This window comes from Sphaeramia orbicularis, chromosome 17, assembly GCF_902148855.1.
Source record: "Sphaeramia orbicularis chromosome 17, fSphaOr1.1, whole genome shotgun sequence".
In the NCBI taxonomy this organism is placed as follows: domain Eukaryota; kingdom Metazoa; phylum Chordata; class Actinopteri; order Kurtiformes; family Apogonidae; genus Sphaeramia; species Sphaeramia orbicularis.
The window spans coordinates 16,281,010-16,293,014 of NC_043973.1; the positions used below are offsets into that span (position 1 = coordinate 16,281,010).

Genomic DNA, 12,005 nt, shown 5'->3' on the forward strand with positions numbered 1-12,005 from the left:
CTGTGTGCTTAAGTTCATATGTATTTTATTCTCTATTTTTTGTATTTTGTTAAATAAATCTGAGAAGACGAACTTTAGTACAGGAAACCCTTTTTACAACAGGAGTTAGTGACAGATGACCTGGGTTGAGGAAGATTGACCCAATTCTTTGACTGTGGCTTCCTATGTGTTGTCTTCACTACTGTAGTGGCATTTTCAGAAGTAGGAGTAAGAGCACAATAAAAATGGAATGACTATGAAAATAGACAGGAGAACAAGGCACCACAGGATGCTCTGAGGTCACTAAATCCAGGCGCCCTGAACGGGTGCCGTGGTCTAGGTCTAGATCATAATTAACACTTAATATTTGCGTTGAACCTTACAGAATACAAGGATAACTTTTACAACAACAACAAGGAGAGACAAGAAAATGATCAGTACAGTCAGGGACGCTGCTTGAGATGGTTGGTTGGTGTGTGATGACCGTCAGCTGAGTCCAGGCCCTTTCTTCAGGTGAGGACGTAGAAGGAGTGATGTCTGTGAACTGTCCGTCAGAGTTCATGAACACAGTCCGTTTGTGAACCACCCCTATGTCTTACTAGGGTTGGCTTTAGTTGACACTGTAGGGTTTCTGCGAACCAGAGGTTTGTGTTCTCACCTCTGTTTGACCTAGTCAGACACAGGCCTAAACATGGACTGTGCAGTGGTTGTGTGATGTCAACCATGTGACCCATGAGCAGCGCTAGGCTTGCACTCAGGGTTGTTTTAGCTGTATGTGTGAAAGCAGAAAGTGAGAGAAAAGTTTACGTTCTTGATCTCGTTCAGGGGTTGCTCCCACGTAGGAATGTCATCAGCTTCATAGGTGGAACAGAGCGTTTGAATTCACCATCTGTTCGTTGGTGGTTTTGGCTTTACCACTGATGTCAGCCACTTCTCGTCCTGGTCTACCTCGTTGGGTGTTGACTTGGGTCATGCACCTTTTAGGCGGCTGATGCAGAGATGACCTTTTTGCAGTGACTGACGTGAACCCTGGTGGCTTGTTGGGCCTTCTGAAGTCTGTGACCAGCATGAAGTCACCTGGTTGAAGGCTGTGAAGTGGACCTGAGGCTGGAACAGACAGGTCCACAGATACCTGTTGACAAATCTGTTTGAGGATGGGAGAGAAAGCAGCACAACAAGAGAGCATATCATGTTTGAAATGAGAAGTAGGAAAGGGTTTGGAGATTCAGAGCAGAATCTCAAACAAGGAGATGTGGCAAACCGAATGTCAAAGGGGCTGAGGCTATGTCTGTCACAGGTTCACATGCACATACCCTACAGAGCACCAGTGTGGTTTTAGTGCTTTAACCATCCCCTCTTTGACACTTGGTCACACCCATGGGTCAATTTCACGAACAGCTTTTCAGGCTGACCTTCAGGGGACCACTGTCTCCAATTTCCCTTCTAGGAAAAATGAGTGAATACACAGTTGAATACCATCGATGGTTTCTGTCTAAGACAGGGATTAAAGTTCTCCGTCACCATGACGGATTTCCGTCAAATGGAAAAATTGAGGGGGAAAAAAGTCATATTGAAGTAACTTCCCCACGTGTTTCGCAGAGTCCAGTTGGCACCACAATCCTGTCCTGGGTCTGCAGGTGTTTAACACAGGGGGCTGATAGGTTTAACAGTGATGATAATAAGATGACTTCTTTATTTTTATGTCGGGAGGAGAGATTGATGACTATTTCTCTTTGGAAGGAAACACTGCTCATTCTGTGCCTCAGAAACACATGGACAAGTTCAACTTTACCGAAGTTCAGCCTCCAGACGCTAACTTTAGTTTAGTGCTAACAAGTAGCTTTCATTATGAAAGAACCACAGCGAAAAGGGAAGAAGACAGAACTGATCTGCATGGACTTTCATGTTTGGGTTCATAGCTGATCTCCTCTTGCCGGTATATGACTAGTGTTTGTGTTTGTGTGTATGTGCCCTTCCCGTGCGTGCGGCTGTGCGTGCCGCGGCCTTACGCGGTTACGTGCCCGACTGCATAAGTGCTTTATTTTGACCCGTTTAGCATCTTATTTCTATCTGTGTGGTACAGTACGAAGATAAAATTGAATGAATGAGTAACACCCTTGGTATTTGCAAAGCCACTGTGTTTTAAATACCCTCAGAGAGTATCTGTAACGGAATATAATTTCTGTTTCAGTTGACGTAATTTCTTCCAATCAGAAGAGAACATGATATTGGCGGGAGGGGGTTGTGGACGCAGGTTTGACGACGTACAGATTATTTTGGCCAGCATATACGACATCATGGACACGTTTGTAGAGGAAGGTGCTGAGGTGGTAACTATTGAGAGATGCGTGAAAAATAGATGGAGGTGGGCGTGGCTTGATGAGAAGGGAGACGATGTGATGAGAAGGGAAACGATGGAACTCCAATTGGATCATTGTGCAAAAAAAATGAAGCAGCCTTGTGCGTACATGTGTGGAGTTTGCCACAAGAAAATTCTGTATGAGTTGGTTAGGGTTACATTTACACAGACATTTTCCCCAAAATTCATGTGCTGTTGGAGTTGGAGTTATGTTTTAGGAGTTCCTAAATTGTTAAATAAAAAGTTTTTCACTCATTTTTTGCAGTAAGGTTTTCTTCTAGTTATTATTTTCACTTGCTTCAAAGGTTTTCATACCCTTTAAAATTAACCAGAGAGCACCAAAATTGACCTGAAGCTCTAAAAATTTTCTGGGGGAGGACCCCCAGACCCCCCACCAATACCACTCATGACATTTTTTCTATCCATGTTACTAATCTTCTACACCTGTACACTCTCCCATTCAGTGTGTTTTACAGTATTGCCAAATTTGACTATATAAACTTGTACGCTATAGTAGTATTGTATTGCATCATTTTTAATAGTGGCCAATGATTTTGACCAGAAGAAAATTTTCAGTCAGATGAAAAATTTTTGCTTTAATCCCTGGTTTATATTGACAATGGTGTGTTAAGCTATTCTCAAAACATGCTCTTCAAAGTGTACAGTGTGATACAGTAATCATTAAGCATGCATAAACACAGCATAATATTTTTAATGTCAATTCTTGTTTTTCAGACTGCTGATTTGCCACTCAATTTTTGTTCTTTTTTCATGGTTTAAAATTTTGTAACAATACCAACTCATGCACAAAGAGCACCCATTTGCTCTCATTCTTTCTTTTTTTCAGGCGGCCACTGATCACTACAATCAGCTCTCCTGTCCAGGTCAAATGGATCCAGCTGTCAGCACAAAGGTAAATTAAATGTCACATTTAACTTTAATTTTTTTTCTTCACTGGTAGATATTAACTTGTAAATCTGTGGTACATGTAAGTGTTACATTCAAGGTTTTGCAATGTTTGTCGGGCAGTGTCAAAACTATCGCTTGGTATCTGCAACAGTATCCTCCGTGGACAAGTGTGTTGAGTGTCTGGGACTTACATCTTCCTACAAGTGGCTTGGCTATGTATGCAAAGGTGAGATATTTAGTGAATTCATACAGTGTGTAAAAGGACAGTAAGTGGATGTATAGCATGTGTTATGCTCTAATGATAAACAGTGTTGGGGTTAAAAAACAAGCTTACTAAAGTAATCACATTACATTTATCTGTAATGCTGTAGTGTAATGCCTTAAGTGCTCTTAAATTCAATAATCACATTACAGTTAATAATCAAACACTTACCTCCAAATTATCTGCATGATTGTGGTAAGACAAAAAAATCTTTAATCTATAGCTGTTTATGCATATTCCCACATCAACAGCCTGAGCTCTACAATAAAGACTATATACCCATGAAATTCAACACAATGGTGTCATGTTTTCACCCATAAAGAGGCTCTTAATCCCAGGCAGTCTTGTGCTAACTCAAAGGAGCAGGTGATTTGACTCCTCCCGAACGATACGTTTAGCCACTACTTCCATGATAAACATGTCAAATTAACTGGACAAGTCTACTGTAACGCAATGGTTTTGTCAGCAAGTTACAGGGGTAAATTTGTTGCTTTTGCGCTTTAGTGCATTTAGCCTATTACATGTTTCTGTCCTTTTGAAGTCTCTGTTATGAGTATTATTTTGAGGTGATTCATATTTGCACTGGGTGGTGAGAGAGAGAGAGAGCAACTGCTTTTATATTGTTTTATAAATTGATATTGTTTCATTTTTAGGGCAAAGTGATGGTGCTGCAGTATCAGTCCTACTCCACAAAGATCAAACCAGAGAGTGTAACATGTCTGTGAAGGATAGTGCCACAGAAATAAATCCTAAAACCAGGAAATTAGTTAGCATTTTTACACTTCAGTTTCCCTCATCTCAAAGTCGACAGGTCTTTGTGGCAGATACTTAAGGGCAAAAACAGGGCTGACAAGCCACTCCAGGATCCACAAAACTGAAGTCAAGGTCATCATTAAGACTGATGGATGAACAACAGTGTCTTTGTAGATCCGATCCACAATGCACATGTGTAAATGATAAATTGAGGCAGAATATTGTTAAAATTGCACTTATTTTTCTCAAGAAATTTCAGTTTTTTCAGGTTCTTTACTTCTTCTTTGTTTGGATAGTTTATAAAAGTATTTTCACAATTGAATTGGGTTTTTTTGCACTAAAACAAAGACAAAAATTTTGAGGTGTCATTATTTATAAGTTATTATGCAGTTATTTTACTGGTCTGACCCACTTGAGATGAAATTGGGCTGAACGTGGTACCTGAAAGTAAATGAGTTTGAGAGCCCTGATCTAGGGTATAACGGTACACACAGTTCACAGGCTGGTTCAGTATGATTCAGTGGTGTCACCGTTTGGTATGTTTTCGGTACAGCTAAACAGAAATGTCCTTGACTTTATTATTTACATTTAAAAATGTAATTTGGCCTCCTTTTTTCTTTTTGTCGTTTCTATTGCCCACCGTGTGTCAGCAGTGAATTTGTCATGTCCCCTGAGCTCTCTGAGCTCTTTTATTCTGATAAATACATGAATTAACATCTGTGTTTAATGCTACAATCATATAAACACAAGCTGAACAGCCATCACTAACGTACCTCTCTGTCGTTCTCGCCAAATTGGTGCGCTGGCATTTACTACACACTGCTGCTTTGGGATAATGTTCACTGCTGTCAGCTGCTGAACGAGAAGCTGTCACCCAAAGTGGGTTTCATTTCCTGGTTCAGGATGCGTGTGTGCTCTAGGTCCGACTCCTGACATGAGTCGTTCACCATGCAGCAGCTCATACTAGGTTAGCCACTAAGGAAAGTCTGTAGCCTTGCAGTGGTTCGTTCTTCAGTTCGGAATGTTTTTATGCACCACTCTCTCACCATCGGCCTCATAATTTACAACAAAACTGACACTGATGTGGCACCAAACACCAGATCTGTAGGTTATCAGAGGATCTTGTTCTGGCCTGGTAATAGTGTTACTAACTATCTTGCGGCTAGCTGGCAGTAGCTTAGCAAAGCTGCATCCCAGTGTGTCTTCCTGGAGTAACATGGTATAGTGTTTTGGTTGTGGTTTGGCAGGTTGAGTGCAGTGAGAACTTCATTTTAAATACACTTTGAGCTATATATTTTGTTTTCCATATATTATAAGATTTGTTTAATGTAACATTTGGTTTGTAATGTGTACCAAACTGAAAGCTATGTACCAAACAGTTCAATACAAATACGTGTATCGTTACACCCCTGATATAAACATCCCTGCTGCATCTCAGAGCAGGCTAGTTTAAAATTTTTACTTTACTGTGGGTGTGTTAATTCATTTATTTTGCACATTTTCAGTTGTTTTTATGTCCATCTATTCATATGAGTTTCATTTTCGCCTCTTGCCAGATGAGATTGTGTTCAGTGACGCTGAAGCCAGTGCAAGCGAATCTGATGACTGCAGCACGGCAGTCACAGCAACAGAATGTGGAACTGTGGAGCCTATGGATACTGACGCTACAATCAAAGAGCAAGTTCATGACATGGAAGATTTTGGTAAGCTACCTCACATTATATTTGTTTCTGTCAATAAAATTTGTTATTTTCCGTGCAAAAAAAATACTCTTGTCAAATTATCTGTTCAGCAGGGTCTGTATTGTCAGTGTCATCTACAGTAACTGAGACTGCTCCTCCCTCTGAAGGTAAGCCAAGTTGACTATAAAGCAAAAAGTGAATTGTGAAATTTTTTGTGAAAATTAAACGCAGTATCATTGTCATGGGCAGGGAAATTAGCTGTAGAGATCAAAACAATTTTTTTTTTTCCAGGCTGTGAACATTTTTATTTCTGTTGTAAAGTGGGGCATTTTAGCATTGGCTATTATGGGGGTTTGTTCTCTTTTGGAGACAAGCTGAAGTGTCATTCAAGGAATTTCAGTGTTTGGTATTTGTGCGTTGTCTTCACTTTGCTTCAGTTTGGTTCACTACTACAGATAGATCACGACCACAGGTTTGACACATCACTATACACTAACTTTTTTTCTTTTTATACCAATCAGGCATTCTGAGTTCATCTTGTTTATTTTGCTGGTGTTGTAACTTTCAAGCCTGGGTGTTGCAGTTACTTATCAGTGTCCCAGGTTCAGACCAGTGTTGGTGAACCCAGGACAGATAAGAGCAGTGATGCACAAAACTCTCAAGCTTAAATTTCCTTGTCTATGAATAAGCAATGATAATTAATGTGATGCATATCAGTAATTTAGCACTACTACTACTGTGTTATTGGAGATTTTTGATGTAATGCAAAAAAAAAAAAAAACCTGTCTAGTTGTTGGAATCACATCAAGTGAGCAATCAGTTGGAAACCTTAACTGAATTATTGTTTCCTCAAGGAGACAATTTCTTGTCAGCCTTAGCAATAGTTTAACTTAACTTTATTGACTCAAACTAACACAATTTTTTTTGGTTTGTGTGTTATTTATTTTTCTGTTTTGCATATCTTCTAGAACAAGATGCTTGTGAAGACCAGCATAGAAGAGTGCCAAAGAAAGTGTGGTTGAAGGCTGAGGTTGCCGCAGTATTGCGACATTTCAGAGATCACATTCAAAAAGGAAAACTGGCCACAAAAAATGAATGTAGTCAATGCAAGATGGTAGAAGGCCCTGTGCTAGCACAAAGGACAGTGCAAAATATTAGGGACTTTGTTAGAAACTGAGGAATAGCTGCAGAGAGGCAGTCAGAGGAAAAAAAAGCTTTAAATTCCCTGTCAGCCTTTTGTGTTATTCTTAACACTTGGAGATAGATTAGTCCAAACCAACTGTATGGAGCCATTTTAAGTTGTTATTTTGTTTTGTCATGTTACGAAGTCTTATGTTTGTATAGCAGAATGCTGCTCGGTTTTGCTGTGAAGCAGCAGAAATGTTAAGTCATCCTTAAATACTGGAGGTAAAAAAATGTTTGCGTTAAAAGGAATTAAAAAGGCCCTTGTGTTTTTTTTGCTGTATTAGGCTGTTGGTCAGTGTCACCACTGCATTTTACTGATGTTTTAGATCTATATAGTACATAAATAAATATAAATCTCCTGTTCCTTTAATACATGGTGCCGTCAGGTCAGTGTGTTTTTATATGTTAATAAAGGGTGATTTAAAAATGACATCATTGTCCCTTTAAAGTCCTGATAATGTTTGTCAGGTCATTGTGTGTTTATGTTAATGAGGGGTGATTGACAAGTGACATCATTGTCCCTTTAAAGTCCTGATAGGGTTTTTTTTTAATCCGTGTAAACCACATATTTGTCAAAAAGAGAAATGTCTGCCTAAACCACAATAAAGTTAGGGTGGTGTGTATCGAGTTCAGTAGGGTGTATCTGAAAGCTAAAGTGACCTACATTTTTTTCAGAAATTTTAAAGTGTTTCAATGCAACTCCTGTAGCTCTAGGACCCTGGGAAAGGGTAGTCCACCTAAACCACCACCGGGCCTGTTTGGAGAAATTGTCTGGCTAAACCACATAAACCTGTGTGTGTGTGTGTGTGTGTGTGTGTGTGTGTGTGTGTGTGAGAGAGCGTGATGTCCAACTTGTATTTAAAACAGACGCTGCTGTTCCTGCTGTTTGCTGTTTTCCAGCCCAGAGGTGCAGACCAGACTTGTGTCCCAGTTGGCGTTGTGATAGAGGATTTCACCGGTGGGGGTCTTTGTGGCAGATGCTCTGTGTAGACTGAGCCCAGCAGGATGCGATCTGTGCTGATCTCAGCCACAGGGCACAAATACAACAACAGTGTTTTGGTCACCCGCCTTATCTATGCCACTTATATTTAACCCTTTCATGCATAGGTCACTCCAGTGGACAGTTCTTCTCCAGCTGTTCTCTTGTATATTCATGGGTTTTGTTGTTTTAGTTCCATATCAGCCAACATAGTGAACACTTATGCATCATCCCATACACTGGCATTCATACCATTACTGTAACTGTGCAGTTCTTAATAAACCTGATCTGCACAAACATGTTTGAATGTAAATCAATTGTTATTTGTTAGACTAAAAGTTTTTTTTTTTGCATATTATCTCCATGAAGTGAGTAATTACTAGTATTAGAATTTGTTAAAATGTGAGAAGACATCAGATTAGCAGCATTAAAAATGTTTTTATTTCATTGTTTTCATATCACTTTCTGATATTGGGTTTTAAACGCGTTTCTTTACTTCAAAAATTAAATGCATGGATATTTTTGTAACTCCATAGAAAAAAAAGACTTGATCACATTGTTTTTTTCATGGCTAAGGAGGAATAAAAACACTAAAAAAAAAAATCTTGACTCAAGTTCTCACAATTCATGCATGAAAGGGTTAAAGATCATTTTTATTTTCGTAAACGGCTGTCTTGTCTTCAGTCCGTTTCTGAACTTGTGTTGTTTGATCCATAGAATTACTTGTACCTTATGTTAGTGTTTTTTTCTTATAGGTATATTTGATTGAATTAGTACATGTTTTAATGTGAGACAGTTCCAGACATGCATTCAAAACTCTGACCATGGGTTCTTAAACTATTTATTTATTTGATCGATAGTTGACCAGGATGTCACTTGAGAATAACGTCACTTTTTCAAGTATAATTTATTTCATATATAGAACTAGTCCTGTCTCATCTAATATCTGACTTTTGGAACCAATACTGATTCTGATTCTGATATTGATTTATGTCCCAACTTAAATGTATTTAATCTAGTGATTGCTCAAATCAGATAAATGTGACAAATATTTAGTGGCGGCTCTTGGGAGGATATGATTTCAGTAGCTATTATTTGGATGGTGTTTGGTTAGTTTGTCCAACAGCATAAATGCATAAAAACAATGAAATTTAGTGAAAGATTAGGGTATCAGGCAAAGAGGAGCCCCTTAACCCTTTCATGCATGAATTATGAGAACCTTACTCAATATTTTTTTCTTGAGTGTTTTTATTCCTCTTTAGGCATGAAAAAAACAATGCAAATGATTTTTTTTTTTTTTTTTTTTTTTTTTTTATGAACCTGTTTTTTGTGGAGTTACAAAAATGTCCACTCAGCTGGACACCATGCATTTAATTTTTGAAGCAAAGAAGCATGTATTTAAAACTCATCATCAGAAAGTGATAAACTATGTGAAAACTATGAAATAAAAACATTTTTAATGCAGCTAATTGCTAAATCACTAATGTTTCCTCACATTTGATCATACTCTAGTATTAGTTATTACTCATTTCATGGAGATAATATCCTCCTGAGGCCCAGGAAATTGACAGTTTTAGCTTTTTTGCATTAAAAAAATGTCTTGATTGGAAACTGCATAATGCAACAGTTTTTTCAGATACATTTTTAAAATAATTTTTATTTATTGATTGATTTTTTTTTTAATGGAATGTCCTTTGTAATGCACAGAATTTTTTGAGTAAAACTGTCAAACTTTTGTCCCCTATAGAGGACAAACTGCATTGCTGGGTCTCAGGAGGATATGCAAAAAAAAAAAAAAAAAAAAATGTTTCAGAAAACTGTTAATTACAGTCTAATAACAATTAGCAACTGATTTACACTGTAACATGTTACTGCAGATCAGGTTTATCAAGAACAGCAAAGTTACAGTAACAGTATGAATTGCAGTGTTTGGAATGATGCATAAGTGTCCACTGTGTTGGCTGATATGCAACTAAAACAACAAAACCCATGAATATACAAGAGAACAGCTGGAGAATAACTGTCCGCTGTAGTGACCACTATGCATGAAAGGGTTAAAAAAAAGTTGGTTTTTTATATTATCTCCATGAAGTGAGTAGTAACTAGTATTAGAGTATGTTAAAATGTGAGAAAACATCAGATTAACTGCATCAAAACAGCTTTTGTTTCATAGTTTTCACACAGTATATCACTTTCTGGTATTGCATTTTAAACACATTTCTTTGCTTCAAAAATTAAACACATGGTGTCCAAGTGAGTGGACATTTTTGTAACTTCATGAAAAACAGGTTCATTTAAAAAAAAAAAAAAAATCAATCTCTTTGTTTTTTTTCATGCCTAAAGAGAAATAAAAACACTCAGGAAAAATAAAAAATAAAAATCTTGACTAAGGTTCTCATAATTCACGCATCAAAGGGTTAATTTTCTTTATTTCACAAATTTATTTTATAATGAAGATGAAGTTTAGCGTAGACTCCAATAGTAATCCCATGCTTTTTACCTCCATGAAAGGCTCCACTTTCCCACAGATAGATATACATATTGATCCCAAACTGGGAAATTACAGAAACAATAACAAACTGATTACAAATCAATCAAATGGTGATTTTTTTTATGGATCTGCTCCCTAATTTAACCCTTTCATGCATACTGGTCACTCCAGTGGGCAGTTATTCTACAGCTGTTCTCTTATATATTCATGGGTTTTGGTCTTTTAGTTCCACAGTAGATGCTTATGAACCATACCATACACTGCAACTCATACCATTACTGTATCTTTATGTTCTTGATAAACCTGATCTGCAGTGACATGTTTGAGTGTAAATCTATTGCTAATTGCTATTAGACTGTAATTAATAGTTTACTTTAAACAGAAAATTTAAAAAACATTGACGCTAATATTGATATATCTATGATAGACTGAAATCACACAGTAAAATCCTCCAATCATAATGTGAGTTTCTTTCAGACCTTAATATCTGCTTTGTAAATGGCCCTTAATGAGCTTTGTATACCAGGCATGTTTCCACAGTATGACCTCAGCGGTCCCCCTCAGACCTGATACTCCATGAACTGGCTAAAAGCGCTCTGGTTTGGTTTTTCAAGGCCCGCATTGGAAATGCAACCGTAGGTTTAGGCTGCAGCCAGATTAAGAAGAGAAAGAATGGGGGTTTTCTTCTCCCTAAGAAGATTACCCAGGGAGGGGCGAGATGGCAGTCAGAGTGTTTAAGAAAAAAAAAAAAGACAAGAAGAAAATGGAAGATGAAGTGGAACTAAAGGAGGGTGGCCCAGGATACACAGTTTAGCCACCTGTTGTCTGTCCTTTGATAGAACGTCTCTCTTTGTTTTTCTGCAATTACTGAGAAAATGTCAGAAATTGGGTAAAAGAAAGTGCGAGTCATAGAATTTGCCGCCTTCTTGCATCATATATGAGCGTAACTTCTTTGAGTATTTTGTGCGTCTGAGCATGTTTTGGTCTTTTTGCCTGTGTATGTGCAGCTGTGAGCTCGCTGCTACTTTGTGTGCTTCCCTCTCACTTAAGTTGCTGCTGGTGGTTTCCAGGAGGGCTTTGATGTGTATCTGAGCAATGCACTATTAGAGGGATTTCCCTGGGCCTGACAGCTTAGAGAATATGCAGTGAAATGGCAATGCCAGTGGGCTAAAAGAATGCTGGAAACAGGATTAGGATCATATTCTGGCAGACCCTGTCACCTCCTCAATGGGCCGAGGTTTCTAACGCTGGCACTTTTCATTCTCGCCATGGTTAAAACCTTTAAGAGAACCATGGAGAGGAGGGAGGGGAAAAAAGCACTGATTGAATGGTACACTGTGATTTTTGTGTGGGGGGCTTGCTCCGAGGAGCTGTGTGTGTGTTTGAGTGAGAGAGAGCAAGACTAA

At 38.3% G+C, this 12,005-nt stretch overlaps 1 long non-coding RNA gene across 1 annotated transcript; it reads left to right on the forward strand.

Moving 5' to 3' along the window:
- Positions 1-3,440: 3,440 nt before the first annotated feature.
- On the forward strand, positions 3,441-6,112 carry LOC115437993 (uncharacterized). The gene is made up of 3 exons (XR_003938009.1): positions 3,441-3,473; positions 5,819-5,965; positions 6,055-6,112. It is a non-coding gene; the product is annotated as an uncharacterized LOC115437993 (long non-coding RNA).
- Positions 6,113-12,005: the final 5,893 nt, after the last annotated feature.